This window comes from Chrysemys picta, chromosome 17 (genome assembly GCF_011386835.1).
Source record: "Chrysemys picta bellii isolate R12L10 chromosome 17, ASM1138683v2, whole genome shotgun sequence".
In the NCBI taxonomy this organism is placed as follows: Eukaryota; Metazoa; Chordata; order Testudines; family Emydidae; genus Chrysemys; species Chrysemys picta.
The window spans coordinates 1,551,215-1,564,717 of NC_088807.1; the positions used below are offsets into that span (position 1 = coordinate 1,551,215).

The 13,503-nt window shown below is 60.7% G+C and overlaps 1 pseudogene; it reads left to right on the top strand.

Moving 5' to 3' along the window:
* Positions 1-96: 96 nt before the first annotated feature.
* On the top strand, positions 97-11,698 carry LOC101936617 (cytochrome P450 2F3-like; annotated as a pseudogene).
* The last annotated feature ends 1,805 nt before the right edge of the window (positions 11,699-13,503 follow it).

The following is a 13,503-nucleotide window of genomic DNA, read 5'->3' on the forward strand; positions in this document are numbered from 1 at the left end:
TGTGCGCTGCCTGGGGGCAGCCAGGGAACCTCCCTGGTTGTGGATGGGTGCAGGGGGCTCGGACTCTGCCAAGGACGGGGGGGAGGGACTGGCCCCTCAGGGTGGATTGTGGGGGGCAGACCCACAGCTTCCTGCTCATTTCACCCCACGAGAGAGACAGACACTGTGGGGGGCGGAGAGCAACTCCCCCGAACTGAAATAAACATTACCTCATGGCAGCTGCCCCCCGCCTCCTCCATTCCCCCCCTTCCTCCGGCACTTGGGGGGTGGAGCCCGGGCACTGCTCAGCTGGCGAGCCCCTGTCAGGTGCTGCATTCAGGGCAGGGGGATGTGATGCCAGGATACAGCCTCTAGCAGTAACGTGGTGGGGTCTAGTGGCTAGAGCGGGGCAGGGGGAGGGTTGGGAGCCAGGACTCCCCCCAGACTGCCTCTGGGAGGGAGTGTGGCCAAGCGCCTAGCCCGGGGAGCCGGGACTCCTGGGTTCTACCCCGGCTCTTAGAGCTGGGGATGTACGTGCCAAAGACCTTCCAAGCGGGTACCACGCCATGCCAAGCCGCCCCCGCTCGACGCCTGGGTTCAGAGTGGGCTGCGAAATCCCCGTTCCATCGTGTTCAGCCTCCTTGCCAGAGCGCACCTGGGCAAGGGACGCCCGCTCGGCTTGACAGCAGCTGGCACGGAGCCCTGGGCCCCGCCCGCCTGGCAGGCGAGTCAGTCGGCTCCGAATCCCGCCCCTTTCCCTGCTGAAGAGTCAGTCGTCAGGGCACCCGAAAAGTCATTCGGTGCCAGTGCAGCCAGGAGCACCTTGTTCCCCCCGCGCCCGAGCGAGCGACATGGAGATCACCGCGGCCACGCTGCTTCTGCTGCTCCTCGGCCTCTCCTGCCTGGTCCTCTACCTCCGCGGGAAGGGCCAGCGGAAGAGGGGGTGTTTGCCCCCGGGCCCCCGCCCGCTGCCCCTGCTGGGGAACCTGCTGCAGCTCGATACCAAGGACATGGCCAAATCCCTTCTCACGGTAGGGGGTGTTTGGGGGCTGGCGCGGGAACAGGCTGGGAATCCCTGGGGCGGGCCGGGGAATTTCTGGCTCCCTGTTGTTGTCGCTAATGGGGGAGCAGGAAGGATAATTTACCCCGGGCAGGTCCTAGCAGAAGTGAAGCCTCAGGTTTAATGTAGCCAGGGGCTTATCCCGCAATGTTCACGCGCTGGGCCGCCTCGCTGACTTATGTACTTGTGCAAACACCAGCACTAGTACTGGGCACTCAACCCCCCGTGCAAACACCAGCACTAGTACTGGGCACTCACCCCCCGCCCCCGTGCAAACACCAGCACCAGAACTGGGCACTCAACCCCGTTTGCAAACACCAGCACTTGTACCCGCCCCCTGTGCAAACACCAGCACTAGTACTGGACACTCAATCCCCCCCCGTGCAAACACCAGCACTAGTACTGGACACTCAATCCCCCCCCGTGCAAACACCAGCACTCGTACTGGGCACTCACGCCCCCTGTGCAAACACCAGCACTAGTACTGGGCACTCAGCCCCCCCCCCCCGTGCAAACACCAGCACTAGTACTGGGCACTCAATCCCCCCCCCCCTCCCCCCCGGATCCCTTGGTATGTGGCTGCCAGTAGCCCCTGGAGACCCCAGTCCAGATCAGGGCCCCCTTGTCTTGGGTGCTGCAGCTTCCCCTCAGGTCACACAAGGAATCAGTGACAGAGGCAGAAGAACCCAGGCGTCCTGGCGCCCAGCCCCTCCCTGCAGCTAGTGAAGTGCAGGGCGGCTCTAATGAAGAATGTCCAGTATCCAGCTACCCCGGGGCAGAGGCCGCACTAAAGCGACAGATTCAGGGAGGCCGCATCGGGCGCAGCTCCCTGCTGATGCCCTGTTCATGCCCACGCGGACACGGCCGGCTTTGAGGGCAGGTTGAACCAGCCTTAAACCCTGGCTGAACACACAGGGGGCAAATGAATCTATGCAAAGTCCTAACCATTAATAGCTGGGTACACAGGAGAACGTGGGGGCCGCCCGGCTAGTGACTCGTCTCACTGCCATGTTGGAACCACTTGTTTATAAAACATCCCAGGGTAGCAACCGGCCACCCCCTGGGGTCAGAGCAGCTCAAAGCACTTTTACAGCTGGGGAAACTGAGGCACAAGTGCAGTGGTGACCTGCCCCAGGTCATGCAGGGAGCTTGGTGGAAGAGCCCAGAATGGAACCCAGGAGTCCTGATGCCCAGTTACTGCCCCCCCCCCCTCCGATGCTAACTAGGACTGGCCGAAACTTGGAATTTCCAGTTTCTGGGAAGTTTTGCTATTTTGGTTTTGTTCCAAAGAGAAATTCCCAAAAACATTTGTTTTGGAAACAGGGTTTTGCTTTGGTTTGGTTTTTTCGCTGCCCATTTTCAATCGAGATGGGCTGTGTTTTGCTGAAAGCTCTGCGCCAGGACTCGCTCTGGCCAGGGGGACGACTAGATGGTCACTTCTTGCCTTGCGTCTCTAAAACTATGACACCAAACCTAGGATGGGCAGCTCATGAAATAGACGTGATTCTTGTCAGCGGGGGTCAGTAGGTTGCCGAGCTCGGGCCGTCTCGGGGGAGTCCTGCCCTGGAGCTGGGGAGCCCGTGAGCTCAGCCCCCCGCGCTGTCTGCTAGGAAACCGGGCGGATTTCGTCCGGACCATTTCACAGGTCGGCATTTCCCAGTAAAACCCGGTTTGCTGGAAACTCTGTGAGCAGATCGAGTGTTAACAGCCACTAGGTCACATGCAGTCTGGACTCCTGGGTTCTCTCCCTGGCACTGGGAGGGGAGTGGGGACTAGTGGTTAGAGCAGGGGAGCTGGGAGCCAGGACTCCTGGTTTCTCTCCCCAGCTCTGGGAGGGGAGTGGGGACTAGTGGTTAGAGCAGGGGAGCTGGGAGCCAGGACTCCTGGGTTCTCTCCCTGGCTCTGGGAGGGGAGTGGGGGCTAGTGGCTGGAGCGAGGTGGTATGATTATGCTTGGCTCAGGGCTCCATATTCTGACCCTTGGGTCGCTCTGTGTTTGCAGCTAAGCGAGCGCTACGGCCCCGTCTACACCCTCCACCTGGGCTCCCGGCAGGTGGTGGTGCTGTGCGGCTACCAGGCAGTGAAGGAGGCCCTGGTGGACCAGGCTGAGGCCTTCAGCGGGCGCGGGGATCTGCCCATGATGTTCCGCTTAACCCAAGGAAACGGTAAGGAATCCCCTCCCCCCTGCCCCTTCCCGGCTTTCAGCTGGTCAACCCTCCTGCAGACATGGGGAAGTGGGGCAGGACCCACAGTGGGGCTGGCTGGCCTTGTGGCTTAGGCACTAGACTGGGATCCAAGACACCCGGGTTCTCCAATAACCTGCTGGATGACCCTTCCCCCAACCCCGGCCAGTCATTTCCCTGCTCTCTGCCTCAGTTTCCCCTCCCACCCTTTGTCTGTTTAGATTGTAAGATGCTCCGGTGGGATCTGGATTCAATTCCCAGCTCTGCTACCGATCTCCTGCGTGACTGTGGGCAAGTCGCTGCATCTCACTGGGCCTCAGTTTGCCCACCTATAAAATAGGGATAATCATTCATCCCCCCACAGAGCGCTTTAGATCAAGAGTCAGTGTCACAGGCCATCTCCGGGTGACCTGGATTCCTAGTTTCCCTCAGTCCTGGTGTGTGTGTGTGTGTGTGTGACAGACCAATTTAAGGGGGAGTGGAGTCTAGTGGTTAGAGTAGGGGGCTGGGAGCCAGGACTCCTGGGTTCAGTTCCTGGCTCTGAGAGGGCAGTGGGGGGGGGGGGCAGGTCCCTTGGCAGCCGATGAGCGGGGGTCGGTTACAGTCAGTTGTTCCAAGCGTGGGGCTGGCGTCGGTGGGGGGAGCCGGGCTCTCTGGTGCCCTCCTGTCACTGCTCCGTGCCCCCCGCCCCAGGCATCGCCCTGAGCAACGGGGAGAAGTGGAAAGTCCTGCAGAGATTCGCCCTGCAGACGCTGCGGAGCTTCGGCATGGGCAAGCGGAGCCTGGAGGAGCGGATCCAGCAGGAAGCGCAGTGCCTGGGGCAGGAACTCGCCCGCACGCAATGTGGGTCGCCCGGGGGCCACGCGCGGCCAGGCTGCAGCCCCCGCCCGGGACGCAGCTTCCCGCTGCTGCCCCTGCCCCACAGCGCCCCCTAGCGCCGCCCTGGGGCCAGCACCAACTCCCAGGGGAGAGCGCCCCCTGCTGCCCCTGCCCCACAGCGCTCCCTGCTGTCCCCGCCCTGCTCCCTGCCCCACAGCGCCCCCTGCTGCCCCCCTGCCCCCACCCCACAGCGCCCCCTAGCGCCGCCCTGGGGCCAGCACCAGCGGTCAGGGGAGAGCGCCCCCTGCTGCCCCTGCCCCACAGCACCCCTTGCTGCCCTGGGGCCAGCGCCAACTGCCAGGGGAGAGCGTCCCCTGATTCCCCTGCCCCACAGCGCCCCCTGCTGCCCCCGCCCTGCTCCCTTGCCCCACAGCACCCCCTGCTGAACTCCCTGCTGAGCCCCCCGCTCCCTGCCCCACAGTGCCCCCTGCTGCCCCCGCCCTGCTCCCTGCCCCATAGTGCCCCCTGCTGAACTCCCTGCTGCCCCCGCCCTGCTCCCTGCCCCACAGCGCCCCCTAGCGCCGCCCTGGGGTCAGCACCAACTGCCAGGGGAGAGCGCCCCCTGCTGCCCCAGCCGCACAGTGTCCCCTGCTGCCCCTGCCCTGCTCCCTGCCCCACAGTGCCCCCTGCTGAACTCCCTGCTGAGCCCCCCGCTCCCTTCCCCACAGTGCCCCCTAGCGCCGTCCTGGGACCAGCCCTGCCTGCCAGGGTAAAGCGCTGCCTGCCCCTGCCCCACAGCGCCCCCCACCGCCATCCTGGGGCCAGCCCCACCTAGCAGGGGAGAGCGCCCCCTGCTGAGCCCCCCACACTGCTCCCTGCCCCACAGCGCCCCCTAGCGCCGTCCTGGGGCCAGCCCTGCCTGCCAGGGGAGAGCGCCCCCTGCTGCCCCTGCCCCACAGCACCCCCTGCTGCCCCTGCCCTGTTCCCTGCCCCACAGCGCCCCCTGCTGAGCCCCCCCTCCCTGCCCCACAGCGTCCCCTAGCGCCGTCCTGGGGCCATCCCCACCTGCCAGGGGAGAGCGCCCCCTGCTGAGCCCCCGCCCCGCTCCCTGCCCCACAGCGCCCCCTAGCGCCATCCTGGACCAGCCCTGCCTGCCAGGGTAGAGCGCTGCCTGCCCCTGCCCCCCAGCGCCACCCTGGGGCCAGCGCCGACTAGCAGGGGAGAGCGCCCCCTGCTGAGCCCCCCACGCTGCTCCCTGCCCCACAGTGCCCCCTAGCGCCATCCTGGGGCCAGCCCTGCCTGCCAGGGGAGAGCGCCCCCTGCTGAGCTCCCGCCCCGCTCCCTGCCCCACAGCGCCCACTAGTGCTAGGCTGGGGCACTAGGGTCAGCACTGAGAGAAGAGGGCGCCCCCTAGGGCTGCACTGACACCAAGGGGAACCCCTCCCCCCTCTACTGAGCCCCCCCAGTTTCCCAGTCCAGCAATGATGGAGCCAGACTCTGCTTAGCTCGGGGCCCCCCTGCTTGGACCCGTTCCCGCCGCTCACAGCCGGTTCCCTCCCCTCGCCAGCCGCGCCCTTCGACCCCACCTTCCTCATCACCCAGGCCGTCTCCAACGTCATCTGCTCCATCGTCTTCGGCGACCGCTTCGACTACCAGGACGGGAGCTTCCTCACCTTGGTCGGCCTCATGAACCAGAACTTCCAGCTGCTCAGCTCCCCATGGGGGCAGGTGGGTGCTGCTGGGGGGGGGACTGTGTCTGGGGGGGCCTCCTTGCATCTGTGGGTGGGGTCCCCCACGTGTCCCCCTCCCGAGTGTCCCCCTGGGCGGACATGGAGAGCAAGTGGTCACCATCCCCTGGTTCCCCGCCCAGCCGTCTCTTTGCTCGACCACACCTCCGTCTGACAGGAGGAGCGATGCACGGCCCCCCCGGAGCGTGTGCGCACGGGTCGTTATGGCAACGGACACACTCCCATGCACGGTTCGTGTGGGTAAGAAGCTCGCACCCTGCACGGTGCATCACGGTAACGTGCCGGGCGTGGGCACAATTTGTTATGGTGGCCTGGCCTGCGCACGCGGTAATGAAGTGAGCGACACGCCCGCACTGCGTTGGTCATTAGGGTAACGTGCATACGCTGCACTGCCTCCCTGTTCATTACGGTAATGCATGTACAGTGTTCACTATGGTGTTGCACGCCCAGAGCTCACCATGGTAATACATGCACAGAGTTCACTATGGTAATACACATGCACTGCTACTCTGTTCACTACGTTTTTGCACACATAGAGCTCACGACGGTAATGCACGAGCACTGCTGGCCCGTGCGTTACGGTAACAGGTGCACCGAACTCACGCGCTGTCGTGGGTGACTCGTGTCCCTTTCCCCAGATGTACAACATCTTCCCCGGCCTCATGTCCTGCCTGCCGGGGCCTCACAACAGGATCGTCGAGAACTTCGAGCAGGTGCAGCTCTTTGTGCTGGAGCGGGTGAAGATGCACCAGGAATCCTTTGACCCCAACTGCCCCCGTGACTTCATCGACTGCTTCCTCCTCAAGATGGAGCAGGTGAAAGGGTTGTGGGGGCGGGGCAGGGCCCACATGACCAATTCCTTCCCCTTTAAAGTGGCTTAAAAATGCCCCAAGACTCTTGCCCCAAACCTAGCCCCTGCCGCTGACCTCGGCTGGCACTAGGCCCACAGGATCAGATTGGCTTTGTTTGGGGTTGATGTTAGAACAGACGGGCTCATGGCCCGGCCCCACAGAGCCGCGTGCCACGCAGGCCAGCAGGCCATGACCAGCCCCAAATCGCTTCCTGCACTTGTAGGGAGGGGAATCTTTCAGGAGACCCTCCCTGCTCCATCACCAGCCGTACTGGTTTCTGCCTTTGCTGCTGCTTGGAGATAATCTCTGGGGCCTCTTAATCTGTTGTGGGATGCCGAGCTGTAACCCAAGCTCTGGTGAATAAGACCATAACATAAGAACATAAGAATGGCCGTACCGGGTCAGACCAAAGGTCCATCCAGCCTGGTATTCTGTCTTCCGACAGTGGCCAATGCCAGGTGCCCCAGAGGCAGTGGACCAACAGGCAATGATCAAGTGATCTCTCTCCTGCCATCCATCTCCATCCTCTGACAGACAGAGGCTAGGGACACCATTCCTTACCCATCCTGGCTAATAGCCATTAATGGACTTAACCACCATGAATTTATCCAGTTCTCTTTTAAACCCTGTTATAGTCCTAGCCTTCACAACCTCCTCAGGCAAGGAGTTCCACAGGTTGACTGTGCGCTGCGTGAAGAACTTCCTTTTATTTGTTTTAAACCTGCTCCCCATTAGTTTCATTTGGTGGCCCCTAGTTCTTATATTATGGGAACAAGTAAATAACTTTTCCTTATTCACTTTCTCCACACCACTCCTGATTTTATAGACCTCTATCATATCCCCCCTTAGTCTCCTCTTTTACAGGCTGAAAAGTCCTAGCCTCTTTAATCTCTCCTCATATGGGACCCGTTCCAAACCCCTAATCATTTTCGTTGCCCTTCTCTGAACCTTTTCTAGTGCCAGTATATCTTTTTTGAGATGAGGAGACCACATCTGTACGCAGTATTCAAGATGTGGGCGTACCATGGATTTATAGAAGGGCAATAAGATATTCTCCGTCTTCTTCTCTATCCCTTTTATAATGATTCCTAATATCCTGTTTGCTTTTTTGACCGCCGCTGCACACTGCGTGGACGTCTTCAGAGAACTATCCACAATGACTCCAAGATCTTTCCTGACTTGTTGTAGCTAAATTAGCCCCCATCATATTGTATGTGTAGTTGGGGTTATTTTTTCCAATGTGCATTACTTTACATTTATCCACATTAAATTTCATTTGCCATTTTGTTGCCCAATCACTTAGTTTTGTGAGATCTTTTTGAAGTTCTTCACAGTCTGCTTTGGTCTTAACTATCTTGAGCAGTTTAGTATCGTCTGCAAACTTTGCCACCTCACTGTTTACCCCTTTCTCCAGATCATTTATGAATAAGTTGAATAGGATCGGTCCGAGGACCGACCCTTGGGGAACACCACTAGTTTACCCCTCTCCAGTCTGAGAATTTACCATTAATTCCTGCCCTTTATTCCCTGTCTTTTAACCAGTTCTCAATGCATGAAAGGACCTTCCCTCTTATCCCATGGCAGCTTAATTTACGTAAGAGCCTTCGGTGAGGGACCTTGTCAAAGGCTTTCTGGAATCACGTTCTCACAGTCCTGCACTCGATGCGGGCAGCATTGCCAGGGAATCGCGGTTTGAGGCGTGCTCGGAGCTCTTTGCAGACATTAACGGCTTAGTTCGCGTGACGCACCCCCTGGGAGGCAGGACAGTTTAGAGTGGGGGAAACTGAGGCATGGGAGAGACGGGGAAGTGACTTGCCCAAGGTCACTCAGCAGGTCAGGAATAGAACCCAGGAGTCCTGACTCTGTCCCCCTCCACCACTCGACCCCATTCCCCTTCCAGGGCTGGAGATAGAACCCAGGAGTCCCGAAGGCCAGCTCTGTGCTCTAACCACTAGACCCCAGTCCTTTCCCCCAGCCCCCGTGCTAACGAGAAGTGCATGCTGCCTCTGCTGAATATAGTCCAGCATTACGGGGCCCCTGGCTGTTCCGAGAGGCTGTCACCAGCCGTGGGCTTTGAACCGGGGAGATGTGGGGCTAACAGCGTCCGGCTCGGATCCTTGAGCTAAAGGATTAGCCCCCTCGCCCGGCAGCAGCAGTAGACCCAGAAACTGCATCCGTGGAGACACCACTAGGGGGAGACGGTGGGAGATACCCGAGGGCTGCGGGTTCGAATTCTGGGTGATTCCCCTTGCAGGAAAACCAGGACCCGCTGAGCTACTTCCACATGAAGACCCTGGTGATGACCACGCACATCCTGTTCTTCGCGGGCACGGAGACCGTCAGCACCACCCTGCGCTACGGCTTCCTGCTCCTCTTGAAGTACCCCGGAGATCCAGGGTGAGCCGCAGGGCGGGGGAGCTGAGATCGGGATCCAAGCCACTGTCTATATTTTAAAAGGGCAGGTGTAGAACTCGCCAGCCAGGTCTCAGAGGTCACCAGCTCCAGACAGAGCGTGTCCCTGCTGCCTGCGTGACCAGCCGAGATGTCAGGCTGCCCTGCCCCCCCCCAGAAACCGCTTCCCATCCCGCTTGTTTCCCCCCAGCCAAAGTCCACGCTGAGATCGACCAGGTGATCGGGCGGCACCGCAGCCCGTCGGTAGAGGACCGGAGCCGCATGCCCTACACCGACGGCCGTGATCCACGAGGTGCAGCGCTTCAGCGACGTGATCCCCATGGGGATCCCGCACGCGGTGATCCGGGACACCCACTTTAGGGGTTTCCTGCTTCCAGAGGTAACGGGATTTCCCTCCTCCCCGCGTTCGAGGAAGAAAACACGTCTCTCCCCCCTGGGCTGGAATCTCCCCCTTGTCAGCTTGCAAAGGGTGTTTGGAGAAGGACAGACGGCTGGAACCATGGCTGGCTAGACTGGCAAATGGGTTGGATGGATGGACGGACGGGTGGCTGAGTGGGTGGCCAGAGAGAGGGGCGTGCGTTGGGATGGAGAGATAGGATGGGTGGATAGATGGATGGGTAGATAGACAAGTTGGTGGAGGGATGGAAAGATAGATGGTTGGAAAGGCTGAGGGACGCGTCAGTAGATGGGTAGACAGACGAGAGATGGACAGACAGATGGATGGATGGACGGGGTGGAAGGACAGAAAATGATCCAGATGGCTAGAGGGTGGATCGTTGGATAAGTGGACAGACAGACTGAGGAGGATGGATGGATAGACAAGACGGACGGATGGCGGCACCGGTGCCAGACAGAAGAACAAGTCAATGGATGGGCAGACAGACAGATGTGTGGATAGACGGGTGAGTGGGTGGAGAAGTCAGGTGGATGTAGAATCACAGAACCAGAGGGCTGGGACAATTTGCAAGGGACAGTTTCTCTAAGCCCCCACCCAAGACAGAGTCTATCCAGCCGTGCCTGGGCAGAGATGGATGGACGGTCAAGATAGATAGGGTGGGTGGATAGACAGAAAGACAGATGGATGGATTAAAAGCTAGATGGACATCAGGATGGATGGATAAGCAGGGGATGGATGGATAGGTAGGCAGACAGACGGACGGAGGGATAGCTGGATGGACGGAGAGATCCCTTGGATACATGCGCTGGAGCTGTGTGTTTCCCCTGCCCAGGGCACCAATGTGCTCCCGCTGCTGTTCTCTGTCCACAACGACCCCGCCCAGTTCAAAGACCCGGCCACATTCGACCCGGCCCATTTCCTGGACCCGAGCGGAGGCTTCCGGAAGCATGACGCCTTCATGGCCTTCTCCGCAGGTACGTGTGGCCGGCCCGGGCCGGGGCCGCGGAGCGGGAGAGGGACAGGTTGAGTCTCCCCTAATGCGTCTACTCCAGCACCGGCCTCGGAGGATGCGACTGCCTGGACCAGCCCCGACCTCAGATGGAGTAACTCAGCCTGGCTCCACGGCCTGGGGGTCACGGCGAGGAGGGATCAGGCCCCTCTGTGTCGCTGTGGGGCAGAAATGACCCCCTGAGAGACCAGGGGCCTCCCCAGTGGTAGGCTGGCCAGCCCCGGCCCCAGGCCCGGCCACTGACCCACGGCAGAGCACCGGAACGGCTGGAGGGGCCTCCTGGGAGCGGAGCGAGGGTGGGGCCATGCCAGGCTGTTTGGAGAGGCACCGCCTCCCCTAGCCTATGATCCCACTGCCCATGGCGCTGGGGCTATTCTGTGCCCCCTGGGACCCGTAGGAGCGGACTGGGGTGGTGGCCGGAGCGCACTGCGCTGTGACAATTCTCTGCCCCCACAGGGCCCATAAAGGGGATGGAGCATAATGTAGAGCAACCCCAAGGCTGCTGTAACTGACCCTGGGGGCCGGTCCCCAGAATACAGGGAACATGAAAGGGTCTTAAAGGCGCCTGAGCCCCAAGTGCAGGGGGAGGGTAACCGAGACGTGGGGCGCGATGGATCCTGAAACGCCTCTGACCCCCGCGCCCGTCCCGTCCCTGTGTTCCTTTCCCCAGGGAAGCGGGTGTGCCTGGGCGAGGGCTTGGCCCGCATGGAGCTGTTCCTCTTGTTCACCACCGTCCTGCAGCGCTTCACCCTCACGCCCCTCGTCCGCCCGGAGGACATCGACATCTCACCCCTGATGAGCGGCCTGGGGAACGTGCCGCGCCCCTACGAGTTCCGGGCCGTCCCTCGCTGAGCGAGCCACCGCCCCATCCCGCCTCCGCTGCCCCTTTCACGGCCTCGTACCCTGCAGCCTTTGCACGCCGGAGATGAGTCCGCAGGCCTGGTCGCCGGCAGTGTCTCCGGCTCCGGAGATTTTACGGTGCTGCCTGGCAGTCTCCTCTCTTTTTAAAGTCCCCAGCTCCAGATTCGTGAGCTTAGTTCAAGTTTTCATTACAATCAAACGCAAATAAAAATTGTCCAGCTCTGGGGGTGACAGAGAAAAGTTTAGAAACTTGACTCGAGTAAAGAAACCAGAAGCAAATCAAACGAACCCAGATCCCAATGACTCTGGGAAGGGAGTGGGGTCTGATGGTTAGAGCAGGGGGGCTGGGAGCCAGGACTCCTGGGTTCTCTCCCCAGCTCTGGGAGGGGAGTGGGGTCTAGTGGTTAGAGCGGGGGCTCTGGGAGCCAGGACTCCTGGGTTCTCTCCCCAGCTCTGGGAGGGGAGTGGGGTCTAGTGGATAGAGCAGGGGGGTTAGGGGCCAGGACTCCTGGGTTCTCTCCCCAGCTCTGGGAGGGGAGGGGGTCTAGTGGTTAGAGCGGGGGGAGGGGCTCTGGGAGCCAGGACTCCTGGGTTCTGTCCCTAGGGGCTGGGTTGCTCGGGGACCTGGCTGCTCCTGGCTGCTGGAGGCAGCACGTTATGGGGGGGCTGGCCCCGGGCTGCAGCTGCTGACGGGGACGGGGTGAGACGCTGCAAGTGACCACGAGGTGTCAGCGTTGCGCTGAGAACAGGCACCCGCAGTGGGCCGTGCCAGCTTCGCCCTTCGCCCGGCCCTGGGGCCCTGTGCTGGGCAAATCAGCCCAGAGACTCCCCTTAGCCCCCCGGGTCATGGCACAGAGGGAACATGCCCCACAGCTCCGGAGCCGGATTTCGGCTCTCAGTTTCAGCGGCGTCAATCCGAATCAGGCTGGCTGCCGGAGTGGAGTCACTCCAGATTTACATGTTGTGCAGGGTGGGGGCCGGAGCATCCCGCCGCCCGGCGGATGGGCAGACAGGAGCCAATGTGTCGACGGGAATAAAACAACCCCAGGAGCGGAACCCGTTTGCTTCCGGGCTGGAGCCGTCTCCCCTGGGAGCAGGTTATCCCCTCGCTTCACACTTGCTCGCACCTGTGAGGCAGCAGGGGCCGGTCACTGGGGTGATCCCCGTGTGTGTGACTGTGGTAACGACTGGGAGGTGCTCAGGGCTGGGGGCCAGCCAAGGGCTCTGGGGGAGTCTGATCTTGGGGGGGGGCGCTCGTTGGAAGGCGGGCAGGGAATTTGCACCCCTGAGCACCTGGATTTTGCAGGCGGTTGCAGAATGGGCGCCCAGCTGAGTTTAGGAGCATGCGGTCGTGTGTGTGTGTGTGTGTGTGTGTGTGTGTGTGTGTTTGGGGGGGGCGGAGCTCCCCTGGAAAATCCACCATGGGAGTGACTCTCCATCACCTGCCACTGCCCCTTAGCACCAGGCCTCAGATCGCAGGTGGATCCCGGGCAGATTAGCAAGTTCTGATCAGGGCGTTGGGCCCCTGACTGCATCTAATGGCCATGGGCTGGATAATGACAGTGACAGATGCCTGCAGGTGGGGTGGGGGTGGAGGGTGAGTTGGATGCCCAGTTACCTGGGTTATTTGGCCTCAGGATCCTGGAGAACAGCTAAGGCTGGGGCACTTTTCCCAGGCCAACGGTTTGCGGTAGTGAGGAATCTCCCTTTTTATTAGCACTAGAGGGGCTATGAAACACACCACTGAATTAAAAAAAAATCATCCTCAGCATTGCTATGATGTCTCAGTTTCAGCAGTGACTAGTTACCCAACAGTTGAATCCAGAGCATTTCTGTGACTCAAGCAGTGGTTAATTATTAGCTACTTATGGCTTCGCTACCCAGCAGATTAAGCCGAGTATTATCTCTGCAGCGAAGATACTGTCAGGGGCTGATCCCCTGACCCCACCTAGCAGGGCCGTGCTTAGGATTTATGGGGCCCTACGCAGTATTATGAAACTGGTGCCCCTATGTCCCATGGCAGCCCGGGCTCACAGCCCGGCGGGGGGTGGGGGGGGACAAGGCAGCAAATGATAGCGAGACGCCCGGCTCACCTCACCGTGTCAGAGAGTCCCAGTTCCCCGCAGAAACCCCCGGACCCTCCCTCGCGCAGAATGGACATGCAGAAGGTTCCTAATTGAAAGCA